Raw genomic sequence first — 13,770 nt, forward strand, 5'->3', positions numbered from 1 at the left:
TCTTGTTAGCTGGCTCTGAGGACGAGCCACCTGTGATCGGGAGCACCAGCTTCGGGTCCGAAGCAGCTCCAGCTTGGTCGTTGAACGAAGCCATCAGCTCAAAAAGTGGAAGTGAGTTCACCGGAGGTGGCCGCCAATGTTGGAGACTTGTTCTCAAAGGCTTAGAATTAAGAACAAGGCAACATAAAATGTTAAATGTCAATGTCCTTCGTCTGTGAAACATTATTCTTTTTGAGAATAATGAATCCTAGACGAAGGTTGATAAAAGCATAACTACGAAGCTCGGACCTTCGTAATAAAATTTCGGTAAAGATTATAAAATGACATAAAATAAAAGGTATAAGAGGAATAAACATGTCATAGATGAATTACATTGCATTTACTTGATATATAAAATCATTGAATACAATAATACCTTTGCCTTGGCAAAGAATTGAATTCCGAGAGATGCGATTGCAATTAATCGAATGCCCGAACAGTAACGGAATACTGTTCACTATTTATAGGCACAGGACGCAGCCTGTGAGGAATTACAAGTATGCCCCTTATAAAAACTTACAACATTGACTCAGACTTTTATGGACTAAAAGGTCATTCTATCTTTAAGTCGGTTTGTAACGCCGAAGCTTTACGAAGAGGAACCTTCGGCTATCTTATACAAACAGCTTCATCCGAGGACTACTTCTTTCTATAAGACCTTCGGCGACGAAGCATAGGCCCAACATCATACATGCTTTATTTGGTGGAGTTGAAGTCACTCTTCATTTTCTTAGATAAAGGCAGTTGCGGTAGGGTTTTTCCCAAGGACTTAAAAGTAACAAAATAATCAACTACCACTGAGCTTCCCGCTCCCGTGGCCTTGTTTTCTCTTTCAGTAAGCACTTACACACATTTCCTTGTTCTTGGAGGTTATAAAAACTAATTGTCATACCACACCAGACTCGTCCATACCAGTGGACACGGACTATTCGAATAGGTTTCAACTCTACGCAGAGGGGTACACTTTACCCACTAGTTCGGTTTCTGCGATCTCACCATCGCGAGACCCGAATGCCGAATCTCTTTCCTTCCTCGCACGTCCTAACCTTAACGGTTATACCGGAAGGAGTCAGGCCACCGCCATGTCCAAACCGGACAAAACATTCCCCCTCCTTATCCTCCTGGTGCTCCCCAGCCTTCATAACCATGGGGCTGGACCGTACGAGTTCAGATTGAGTGACTGTCCACACAGTCCCGAGTGGTTGTACTATTAAAGAGTACAGGTAGTGAAGATGACAAACCGGTCCTTATATGAGGGGACAATCCTTCTGCTCACGCCTAAACCAGCTGAGCCAACACCTTAGGCCCTCCCCTAAACCAAGGAGTCCTTGATCATCCCACTCCCATGGTGATGAGGGTGAGTACCCTTCATTGCACATCCCTTTTTAAAAGAAACCTTATTTGAAGTATCATATTCCCCTTTCTCCCAACCCACATTTCGTATCGAAAGATATATGTGAATGCGGGCTATCTCTTTGCTCACAATGCAAGTATCCCACCCTGAAATCCCGGCTTAGGTAGTGGTAGAAATAATAGTTAATTTATGCATCAAGGGAAGGATGGACATGCCTTCGTCGAAGCTTTCCTGGCACAAAAGATCTACTTCTGGGAGATTGGGCTCCGACCCTTCTTCCGGGGCTACGGGTTCCGGATCAACGGTCCTCGCTTCTTCTAGTAAAAACAGTCAATAAAACAATACATCAACAGTGGTTTACCAATTGTAGTGTGTCATTTTCTAACATTATTATTACATGTGACTTTAGGAATCATTTTGATAATTTTTTGTGCATAAAATATTGAGAAATACTAATTAAATGAGAAAAGGTTGGGAAAAGGAAAAAGAAAAGGGATTCCCTCGCTGGTGGGCCGGGGGGAATTTTGGCCCAGCTGCGGCCCAAGGCGAGGTGACGGCGCGAGCGCGTGAGGAGAGGACGCCGTCACCGCGGGCCCACATGCCAGCGAGAGCGGAGGGGGAAACGGCGCCACGGGTCGACGGCGCGGGCGAACCGGTCGTCCGCGGGGGAAGAAACCCCGCCGCCGGTGGCCCGGTTCTTGGGCAATGGGTGGTTGCTTTAGCATGGGGAGGATCTGGCGAACCTAGGGGCGGGCTTAATTTAGCTAGAGGGGTCCGGGGGGGGGCTGTCCGCGGGGAGGTAGCGGGGCTCCGCGGCGGGAGTCACCGTCGGTGAGCTTCGGGCGAGGGATTGGGGTGGGGGAGTGGTGTTCTGAGTTCACGGCGATGTGATGAAGCTGGTAGGCCAACCTAATTGCTCGCTAGACCAACAGAGAAGAAGGGAGAAGAGAGGGACATCTTACTGGAGAGGAAGACGACGACGGTGCTTCCGCGAAATTGGGCTCGGGCGAGGGAGGAGGGTGGTGGCTGAGGCCGGTGCGGGGGAGGAGGTGCTCGGGGCAACCTTTTTATAGGCGCCCGAGGGAAGGGGAGCGGGGTGTCGCAGAACCTCCTAAGTTATAGGGCCCACATGCACCTGTCCTTGTCTTAAAGACCTCAGACGGATATGCATGTGTACCAAACAACTTAACAGGATCTGTCCGAGTGTCCCAAGGACCCCGGATAAACGACTTACCGCCAAGATCGCAAGATTAAGTAAACACAAATCACACACCAACATTTGCAGCGGAAATAAATTCTTTATTACAAAATGATTACATGTTACAATAAGTTTACATTATACAATTATCGGAGTGATTACAAAAGAAAATGATTAAAAAGAATTACAATTTGAATGTATAAAACATTTATAAGTTTTAAAATACATGCTAGCTTAAGTGACAGTCCTCAATAAAGAAGCTAAAGATGTGATATACTTATATAAGAAGGCCGAGCCCACCGGCACTTAGCACCATCCACAACAGAACAAACTTATAATCCTGAAAAACAACAGGGAATAAAACCTTAAGTATGCAATTACTCAGCAAGACTTACCCGACTAAAGAAAAGACTCTCAAGGGTATGCTGGTTTGTTGGGAATCAAGGTAAAGCTCATCAAATTTCAAAGACTCGTTTTTGCAGAAAAGCTTACTAGTAGTGGATCCTTATGCCAAACTTTTACTTCACAAATTAAGTACTTTTCCTGAATCTAGATTTGCCTAATCTAGAGCATTCACTTGTCCTACACTAAATTCATTTTAGCATCTTTAGTTTCACTTGTTATCTACGATGAGGGTCGAAGATCCAGTCTTCATATCTGAGAAGTTCGGCGATCCGAATCGATTAATACCCAGCTGGGGATCTTCAACCACACGACATATGTAGCACTTAACCCTTGCATATGTCAACTCGCCACCGGGTTTCTCAAGACCAGAACGGGTTCACGCGACCCGAGAGCACAGCACTCCACCGTCCAGCCATTAGCCTGGTTGGTACACGTTACTCTCGCCATGGTGCCCACCATGTTTCCGAGAGTACAGCACCCCACCTTCCAGCCGTTGGCCTGGTTGGTACACGTTACTCTCGCCATGGTGCCCGCCATGTTTCCGAGAGTACAGCACCCCACCTTCCAGTCTCTTGCCACGGAGGGTACAAGCTACTCTTGCCATCTCTCCACTCCCAGTGCGTGCGAGCTGTTCTGGTATTGGTCCGACCGAGGCTAAGCTTACCCATGATGAGGCATGTGGCCAGTTAAAGGGTCCTAGATCAGCAGGCCAACAATCGGAACGGTCCTTAATCGACACAGACGGGCGACCTTTCTTGCTCAACGTCTGGTCTCATTTTAGTTAAACCATTTCCCAATCCTTGGTACCTGACAGAGGTACTTTTTCTGGATGTTGAATCCATCATGGCCATATGGATTCACCATCCCAATTTCTTTTTCACAAAAATTTCCCATATCCCGTGTAACACATCATCTTTATTAAAAAGAACAACCTTTTAATTATCTAAGCAGGACTAAGCATCTTTAGTTCTCTTTTATAAACAGGAATCAAGGAATAGTAATCAAATTCCAAGGAAATGGTAATGCATCAATTGTTTATTCACACAACTCCTATCACCTAATGCAACATATAAGTGATAAAAGTTTTATAACAACAAGGGGTGGCAAATGCACCGGGGCTTGCCTGGGATAACACTAGGTTAGTGTGGTTAGATGATGACCACTTGGTGAGCATCTCTCATCCTGGTGCTTGTTTGATTCATCCACTTTAGCTTCGTCCATCAGCATCACCTTGAGATCATTCCAGTTGTTGTCCTCCACATTACGAGATCAATGAACGTACCTATGTGATATGCAAGATGCACATGAATGAGCACGAGTATGAATAGCACGAGCTAAATAATGCTACTCGAAGTAGATTAAGCACTTAAAGCAAGACATTTCAACTTTACTTAGATGCTTTTGACTTTACACAAACATGACCTTCAAGTCAAATGGACCTAAACCAAACATCTAGCAACATGTTTTACTTGGGTTCTATATTCTCCTAGGATTAAGCATTCATCGGAAAACTAATAACCTTAGGTTCCTCACTAACAGACATCTAGAATAAAATATGGATAGAAGCAATCTATTGACTTTCTAAACCACCATGTCCAAATGACTTGAATCATACAGTAGCTAAGACATCACAATTGTGAGCTAGTAGGCAAAGCATCCATCACATACATATTCACTCAAACAACTAAATCATCACAGTAACCTCGACACCACTTCCCTGCAAAATATTCAAATTACTAACTTACCATTCTACACATAATTGGCATTTCAACCTAAACTCCTCATGCACATCTAGTATCACATAGATTTCGTAATTTACTTGGATTAGACTTATCGGTGCTACTTGATCCCAGATACTCGAAATGGAAATCAATCAACCATTCATTACTTATCAATGCCTGTGATTACATAGAAGACAATACTTCCTAAGACAAGGCATCAATGTCACTAATTCAAATGTACTCACCAAAGTATTTATTTCCTTCTTAAAATGCTAAAGTCTAAGGCAGGCATTAAGAAAGAAAAGAACAACCCTATGCAACTACAAGACTTCATTAACCAAGACAAGAACTAACCAAATCTAAGTATGCACACAAAAGAAACTCCAAGTAATCATTTCATATTTGCTGAATTTGGACAGCAGAACAGCAGCCAGTTGTTTTATTCATAACTTACACAATATTCATCCAAAAATAGTAAACTAAGACTTTTTGGAAAGCTTATAAAGTCTTCTACAATTTTGGTATTATCATCACAATGAGATTCGACATTTAGAAAGGTCAAACAGAACTAAACATAAATTCTGTCCAGATTTGGACAGAATTCGACTACTTACTTCAAAAATCAATAACTGGAGTTTCAGGCATCCAAAACAGTTGATCCTAGACTTTCTAGAAAGCTAATATAATTATCTACAATTCATTTATAAACATCTCAGGTTAATTTAATACATATAGAGGTCAAAAGATATAAGAAAGGCTCTGCTATCCAAATTGGGACAGATTCAGAGATCCTAACTCAAACAGCTGTAACTTAATTTATAGATCACCAAAAAGGGTGATCCAAAATTTGTGGGAAAGCTTAAGGAAAGTACTACAATTCTCTTATAATTACTAATGACTGATTCTCAGTTTAACACAGCCAAACAATCCAATTTTCGAAACCTGTACAGAATCTGGATAGATTCGTATACTGTACTTGGAAAAATCATAACTCCTAAACTACTAAACCTATGGTCATGAAATTTTTCACAAGTAAGATAAAGAAGTTATCTACAACTTTTATATATCACACTTTCACATAAAATATGATTTACTTTACTTAACTGGCTGCATAATTAAAATCATACCTGCAGCCCTAAACAACAATACATTCAATTTAAATCCTATTTGGCTTCTAGAATTATCATATGTTTGGCATTTAGAATACCCTAACACCTTATTAGCAAGAGGTTAAAAGAATATTAGAACTACCTTGGTATTATTAACTCGATCGCACAATTCATAAACAATCAAAGAATCAATTTAATCATACTATGCATATGCATCCACCATACACACTACTAACAAGGATGGCGAAAGAGCTCACCATACTAAACCAAATAACGGAAAACGGCGACGATTCAAACTCAATCATTCCGTCGAGCGCTAGGTGTGTGATGCGCGAGAGCTTTCTTTATTCTTCTCCACCCAACTGCCTCAGGTGTTTCTCCACAAAAATCACAAACATAAGCACACATATACACACGATTAGCATTTAATTAATCAGCGTCGAATACATGTACCGGAGAGGAATAAACACAAGGAGAACAATGGGTCCTCACTGGGATTCGACGACATCGTGACCGGAGTGCACAGATCAAGTGTAACCTGCTGCGACATTACGTCGAGCACGTCGAGGGCGCGACACGAAGAGGCTCTATGGCTGTTGCTGTTCCATAGCCAAGGGCGAGAGCAAGCACCAGGGAGCCGCACGACGTGTAGGAAGCAGCATCCCGGCGCCCTGAGGAGATCCAGCGAGGCGAGGTTGCAGGGGCGAGGTCGGCCACCAAGGAGATGGCTGGGACAGCGACGGCCATGGAACCTAGCAGGGGCATCGAGTAAAGGGGCTGGCATTCAGGGCACCATGGAAAAACTCGGCTAGGGCTTGAGGGAGGAGGGCAGAGAGCTGCTGGCGAGCTGGACTGAGGGCAGGCGCTAAAACTTGTGCTCGCAGAGGTGATGAGGGATGGAGATAAGGCCGACAGGCAACATGGAGACGTGCGTCCATGAAAAGATAATGCCGACAACGGATAAACTAGAAGCTAGAAACGATGGGGATAAGTCTAGAGGAAGATAAGGACGTGTGGGAGTAAGACATGCCGCTTCAGGGATTTTGGCCACGTAATAGTAATGCTGGCGGTGGATGAAATTTCCAAGGAAATCAAGTAACATACGAGAGACACTTTCTGGGAGCCATTGTTTACGTAGGATGAGGATTAATTGGAGATGGACACTTAGAGGTAAGAAAATTCAGATTTTCCTTCTCCAATCTTTAACCAATAGAATACCCCAAATAAGTGAAAATCTGGGATTTGAATCCGAGCGAGATGCAAACAGACCCATCAAAACAATATCAATTTTAATGTTTTTAGACTACACTAACACTGGTAGGTATTTTTGGGATCAGACAAATTTCCACAGTTGTAGACAGTGAAACAGATTAATTACGAATACTCAGTTCAGTTTTAATTATCGTGGTCCAATTAAATCTCGCATCAACGCCCTTGTCGCCGAGCTTCTAATAAAATTTACTCAGGTCAAAAATCACAAGAGTGGGTCGAGATTCCAAATTAATGTTCTCTTTATCCATAAATTTTTAAAAAGACACAAGACTCGACATTTCGCAAAATAAATACGCGAGATCGATATGACATCGAACTTGTGATCCTTTCAAAAGCGACGACACGCATCGTTTACGTGGGCAAGAGGCTGTGCGATGTCCAGACACCGGTTAACACCCGCCACACGCGTCACGATGTCAGGCCACAGAGAGACACGTGCAACGCAAGCGTGAAAGAATTTCAAATGAAGTTTAAGAAGCTACATTTGATTTCAAAAATTATAATTTAGGCAAGACGTCAAGGGCTCAACCCAAACGATACTGGATTCGATGTTCCGAAGATTACCAAAGGCTGAATTTTAAAAGAAATAGATTTGGAAAAATTTAGACAGACGGAGGCAGACACGATATCAAAATCGTGATAAACGAGGTTGATTAAAAATTAGTGACCTTTACATTCACAGCTATCACGTGTTAACGTCCGCACTAGTGGTCGAGCAGACGATAAACACCTGGGGTGTTACACGGGGGAGCTCGGTGGGCGCCGGTGAGGTGCACAGCGCCGGCATTAATGCCGCACAGCGGCGACGACGAGACCTCACGGCGGGGGCGGTACCGGGCAAGGACGCGGTCAAGCGGCGAGGACGGGGCGGTGCCAAACTCTCCTGTGCGGGGCGAGGGGACGGCGATGGAGGGGACGGCGGCGAGTCGTACGCGAGGAGGACGATGAAATGGCTGACCGGTGGGGCCGGTCTGCCAGCGAGAGGGAGCGCGCGAGAGGGAGCGGCTGGTAGGTGGGGCCGGCTCGTCAGTGAGAGAGAGGGAGGGGAGCGGGGCGGCTGCGCGCGCGCGGTAGGAGGTCGGCAATGGGCCGTAAGGGGGGAGTGCGGGCGCGAGGGGGGGAGGCGGCCGCGGCATGGGCTGAATCCAGCCTAGCAAGGGGGGAGAGGGTTTTCTCTTTTTCTTTTTATTTTCTAATTCCTATTTCCCATTTTTGTATCTTTTTCTTTTGAACAATTTATTTAGTAGGGAATCTAAGTGCTGGAAAATAAACTCTAAGTGAGGTGTTCATATTCAAACAAAGTGTATGCATATGATGGGAAAAATCTAAGGGAGTTTTGGAATAGGTAATAAGAAGGGGAGGGGGTTAGATTAGGGTTTCAAACCTGGGTTAGAAATTGGGATGTTACAAACCTACCCCACTTAAAGGAATCTCGCCCTCGAGATTTATACGGGGCTCGAGAAAAGGTAAGGGTATTCCCTCCTCAGAGAGTCCTCACTTTCCCAGGTGGCTTCCTCTTCTCCTTCTCTGCTCCACTAAACCTTACAGAGTCTCACTTCTGAGTTGCGGGTCCTTCGGACTGCTAAGTCGAGAATCTTTACTGGCTTTTCCCGGTACTGGAGATCCTTTTGAATCTGAATTGTCTCTGCCTCGATGTGGTTCTCTGGTACTTGTAGGCATTTACGGAGCTGAGACACATGAAACACATTGTGAATATCTGATATGGATTCTGGTAGCTCCAGGCGATATGTTGTGGGTCCCACTCTGCTAATGACGGGGTAGGGGCCGATGAAACGCGGTGCTAGCTTTCCTTTCATTTGGAACCTTTTGACACCACGCATCGGGGAGACCTTGAGATATACGAAATCTCCTTCCTCAAATCTGAGTTCTCTCCGTCTGTTGTCTGCATAACTCTTCTGTCGACTCTGAGCTTCAAGTAACCTCTTGCGGATCAGGGCAACTTTCTCTTCGGCTTTTTTAACAAAGTTGGGTCCTTCTAGTGTCCTTTCCCCTACATTGGACCACATTAGGGGGGTCTGGCACTTTCTTCCATACAATGCTTCGAACGGTGACATTTTGATACTGGCCTGATGGTTGTTGTTGTATGAGAATTCAGCGTACGGCAAACTGGACTCCCAATTCCTGTCGAACGTTAACACAAATGCTCTTAGTAAATCTTCGAGGATCTTGTTGACTCTTTCCGTTTGACCATCTGACTGGGGGTGATAAGCGATGCTGAAATCTAACTTGGTGCCCATCGCTTGCTGAAGGCCTTTCCAAAATTTTGAGGTGAACTGTGTCCCTCTGTCTGACACTATCTTCCACGGAATACCATGGAGCCTGACTATCTCCTTAAGATATATCCGGGCAAGGGCGGCTCCTCCAAAAGTGGTTTTTACTGGAATGAAGTGGGCCACCTTGGTGAGACGATCGATTATTACCTAGATAGAATCATTCCCTTTTTGTGTTCGGGGCAATCCGGTTACAAAAATCCATGCATATTTCCTCCCACTTCCATTCAGGCACTGGGAGGGGTTGCAGTAGGCCTGCAGGCTTTCAGTGTTCGGCCTTTGTTCGTTGGCAGGTGTCACACCGGGCCACATATTGTGCTATCTCCTTCTTCATCCCTCTCCACCAGTATCTGGTTTTGAGGTCTAGGTACATCTTGGTGGTTTTTGGGTGGATGGAGTAAGCTGAGTTGTGGGCTTCATTGAGCAGGACTTCTCGTGCCTCTCCCATTGGTACACATAGATGGTTTTTGAACCAAAGAACTCCTTCTTCATCTGTCCTAAGGTCCGGAAGTTGCTCCTTGCGAGCTCTTTTTGTAAGTCTTGTGGTCTCCACGTCCAGGCGTTGAGCCTTGCATATGAGCTCTTCTAGCATTGGCTTGACTTCCAGGCTACTGTTGTTTCCCAGACATGCATTTAGCTGAGCTGATTCCTTCTTCCAATCTTCTAAAAAGTTGGTCCCTTTATCCCGAAAGGTTTTCGGCTGAGGGCGTCTGCTACCACGTTGGCCTTTCCGGGGTGGTAATGGATCTCGAGGTCATAATCCTTGATCAATTCAAGCCATCTTCTTTGACGGAGGTTGAGGTCTGGCTGAGTGAAGATGTACCTCAGACTCTTGTGATCGGTGAAGATGTGACATTTGTTCCCAATTAGATAGTGCCTCCATATTTTCAGGGCGTGCACTATGGCTGCCAACTCCAAGTCGTGGGTGGGGTAGTTTTACTCATGCGGCTTGAGTAAGCGGGATGCATAGGCAATAACTTTCTCATTTTGCATTAAGACACACCCTAAGCCTTGCCTTGAAGCGTCACAGAAGATGACGAAATCCTGGTGTATATCTAGTAGTGTCAAAACGGGCGCGGTCGTAAGCTTCTCCTTGATGATCTAGAAACTTCCCTCACATTTTGGAGTCCACACAAACTTATTGTCCTTTTTGAGAAGTTCGGTCATAGGTTTTGCTATGATGGAGAATCCCTTGATAAAGCGGCGGTAATACCCTGCCATTCCCAGAAAGCTTCGTACTTCACTAACGTTGGATGGTTGTTTCCATTTTGAAACGGCTTCTACCTTGGATGGGTCTACTTATATTCCTTCTGCGGTCAAGATATGCCCAAGGAAGGCTATCTTTTCTAACCAGAATTCACACTTGCTGAGCTTAGCATAAAGTTGATGTGCCCTGAGTCTTCCGAGGACGATTCGAAGGTGACGCTCATGGTCCTTGCGATTCTTGGAATAGATAAGGATGTCATCGATGAAGACTACGACAAACTTATCCAATTCTTCCATAAATACCTTATTCATGAGGTTCATGAAAAAGGCAGGTGTGTTTGTTAGCCCAAACGGCATCACTGTGCATTCATATTGTCCGTATCTAGTGACGAATGCAGTCTTCTGAATATCTGCTTCCTTGATCCTCAGTTGGTGATATCCTGACCTGAGGTCTATCTTGGAGAAATATTTGGCTCCCTGCAGCTGGTCGAAGAGGTCGTCGATCCGAGGGAGTGGGTACTTATTCTTGATTGTAACTTCATTCAAGGACCGGTAATCAATACACATTCTCATACTTCCATCCTTTTTGGTAACGAAAAGGATGGGTGCTCCCCAGGGAGACGAACTAGGACGGATGTACCCTTTTTGTTGCAGCTCTGCAATCTGGAGTTTCAATTCTGCTAACTCGGTGGGGGCCATGCGGTATGGTCTCTTTGCGATGGGCAAAGTGCCAGGAATGAGATCTATATAGAACTCCACTCCTCTTTCTGGTGGCATTCTAGGCAACTCTTCTGGAAATACATCCACGAACTCTTCTATTACGGATATGTTTTCTGCTGCCAGATTAAACATCATTGGATCATTGGCGGGCGGTTGGGCCTGACAGGAAACTGCTTTTCCTTGGCGGTCGGTGAGAAGGACGGTCTTACTTGCGCAACTTATGATACCCTTGTGCTTAGTTAGCCAATCCATTCCTAGGATCACATCAATCCCTTGGGATGGCAAGATGGTTAAGTCTTCCAGGAACACTACCCCACTTAAAAGGATTCTGACTTGGGAGCACCTGAGCTGGCATAGAAGGTCTGACCCCGGGGTTTGGGTGACCAAAGGAATTTCTAGGGGTGTAGAGGGGATGCCATGCTTTTCCACAAACTTAGTGGCTATAAATGAATGGGATGCTCCTAAATCAAAAAGCACAGTAGCGGGATTAAATTCAACAAGGAACTCACCAAGCACTACTCCTGGAGCTTGCTGGGCCTCTTGAGCGTCGACGTGGTCGACTCATGCTCTGCCCTGGTACTGGGTCCTGCTCTGCTGACTGTTGGAGGGAGGTGCCTTGGAGGTAGGTGCCGAGGGAATCTTGGGGCCATTCACCGAGTTGGAGTAGGTAGGTCCGGGTGCCTTCAACTGGGGGCAGTTATTCTTGAAGTGACTGGGGTCTCCGCAGTGCCAACAGGCATTTGCTGGCGGTTGGTTGCTTGCAACAGAGGGGGCCTGAAGGGAGCTCTGACTCTGCTGACTGTAACATGACGGAGTGGGTCTAGCTGGTCTATTGAAGCTTGGTCCCCTGGGTGGAAGCCCAAAGGGTCGAGCTCTCTGGTGACGATCTTGCTGCTGAGCTCGGAGAACCTGGAATTTCCTCTTGAGGTGCCCTTTTTATTCCTCTTTTGCCCTTTCCACTTGGATGGCTTTGTTTGAGAGGTGAGAGAAGTTGAGGAAGTCTTGGCTAGCAAGGATGGTCTTAAGCTCGGGTCTTAGCCCCTTCAGAAAATGGGCCATCTTCCTGGACTCGATGCTGACATCGTCAAGCGCGTAACGGGCCAACTTTGTGAACTGGTGCACATACTCACTGACAGTTATTCCACCTTGAGTTAGCTCCCGGAACTCATCTTCCTTGAGTTGAACTATCCCTTGGGGTACATGGTGCTCATGGAAGGCTGTTTCGAATTCTGCCCAGGTAGCATCTCTGACGGCCTCGTTGAAGGTATCCCACCATGCTAGGGCCATCCCAGAAAGTTGATGAGCAGCCAGTTGAACACGTTGATTTTCGGGGCATCCGATGGCTTCCAGTTTCCTCTTGATCGTGCGGAGCCAGTCATCTGCATCGAGGGGATTGCTGGACCCCGCGAACGTGGGAGGCTTGAGTCTCAGAAATTCTCCCATCCTGTCCTATGGTATCCCACCACCTGGGCGCTGGTTTTCCAGACTTCTAGTGAGGACTTCAATGAGTCGGGTTTGATTGGCTAGAACTTGGGCCAAGTCTAGTGGTAGTTCTGGAGGTGCGGGGAGGTGGGTCTCACCCCCTTCTCCGCCAGCTTCTCCTTCAGCTCTTAGGGGAAAACCTGCTCCAATCCCGGAGGCGGTAGGTGTGGTTTTATCCGAAGCCATCTGTCAGGGGAAAAGAGTTACTACCATGCACATGCCAAAAAAAAATTCAACCAGTTACTTTATTCATTACACCGGTTCATTACACATTACAGCACACAACTACCATAAGTTCATTACACGCGAGTGCTATCGAGGGTACTCCCGAACTCCTTCTCTAAAGTGTCCCCAAATTCCTTGAGAAGGTCATCAAGGCTGGCTAGGGACATTTCCTTGGTGTCGGACGAGTTTCTTATCCTGGTAGGAGGTAGGGCTGGAGGGGCTTCTTCCTTCTGCTCAGTCTGACATCCTTGACTTTTGGTCTTCTTGCGGAGTTTTCTTGCAGGGGCGAGCTTCTTCAGCTTCTTGTCGTAATCCATTTTCAGTGTGCGGTAGGCCTCACGGGTGTTGGTTTCCTCACCTTCTGCTATCTCGAGGCTCTCTTGAAGGGACGTCTTTTCCTTTGTAAGTTCCCTGACTTTTTGCTCCAAGCTTTCCACCCGGGAGTTTAGGTGAGTGCAGTGGGAGGCAAGGTCATCATATTGGTTATCGAGGGTGTGAAGGTATCCAGCCATGTAGACGATGGTGGGGTCATCCTCAATAGTGTCTCCTCCTGACAGGGCCTGAAGTCTTTTCCTCCAGGCAGGTGTATATTTGTTGCTGGGTGGGAAGTAGCGAAGGGGGGTTTCAAAGATCACCTTGTTGTAGCTCTGGCATAGTTGTCGGAGGGCTTTCCGGGCAACATTTTGGCAAGTATCTGGGAAGCGGTATCCGGTGAAAGTGACTTGGAAAGAAGGATGGTTCGGATAGT

At 45.9% G+C, this 13,770-nt stretch overlaps 1 long non-coding RNA gene across 1 annotated transcript; it reads right to left on the reverse strand.

The window, feature by feature from the left end:
- Positions 1–2,674: 2,674 nt before the first annotated feature.
- LOC100502316 (uncharacterized) lies at positions 2,675–6,769 on the reverse strand. Its single transcript, NR_160010.1, has 3 exons — positions 6,084–6,769; positions 4,120–4,278; positions 2,675–2,931 (listed from the first exon to the last, which is right to left on the reverse strand). It is a non-coding gene; the product is annotated as an uncharacterized lncRNA (long non-coding RNA).
- Positions 6,770–13,770: the final 7,001 nt, after the last annotated feature.

The sequence above is a fragment of the Zea mays genome, chromosome 6 (genome assembly GCF_902167145.1).
Source record: "Zea mays cultivar B73 chromosome 6, Zm-B73-REFERENCE-NAM-5.0, whole genome shotgun sequence".
Lineage (NCBI taxonomy): Eukaryota > Viridiplantae > Streptophyta > Magnoliopsida > Poales > Poaceae > Zea > Zea mays.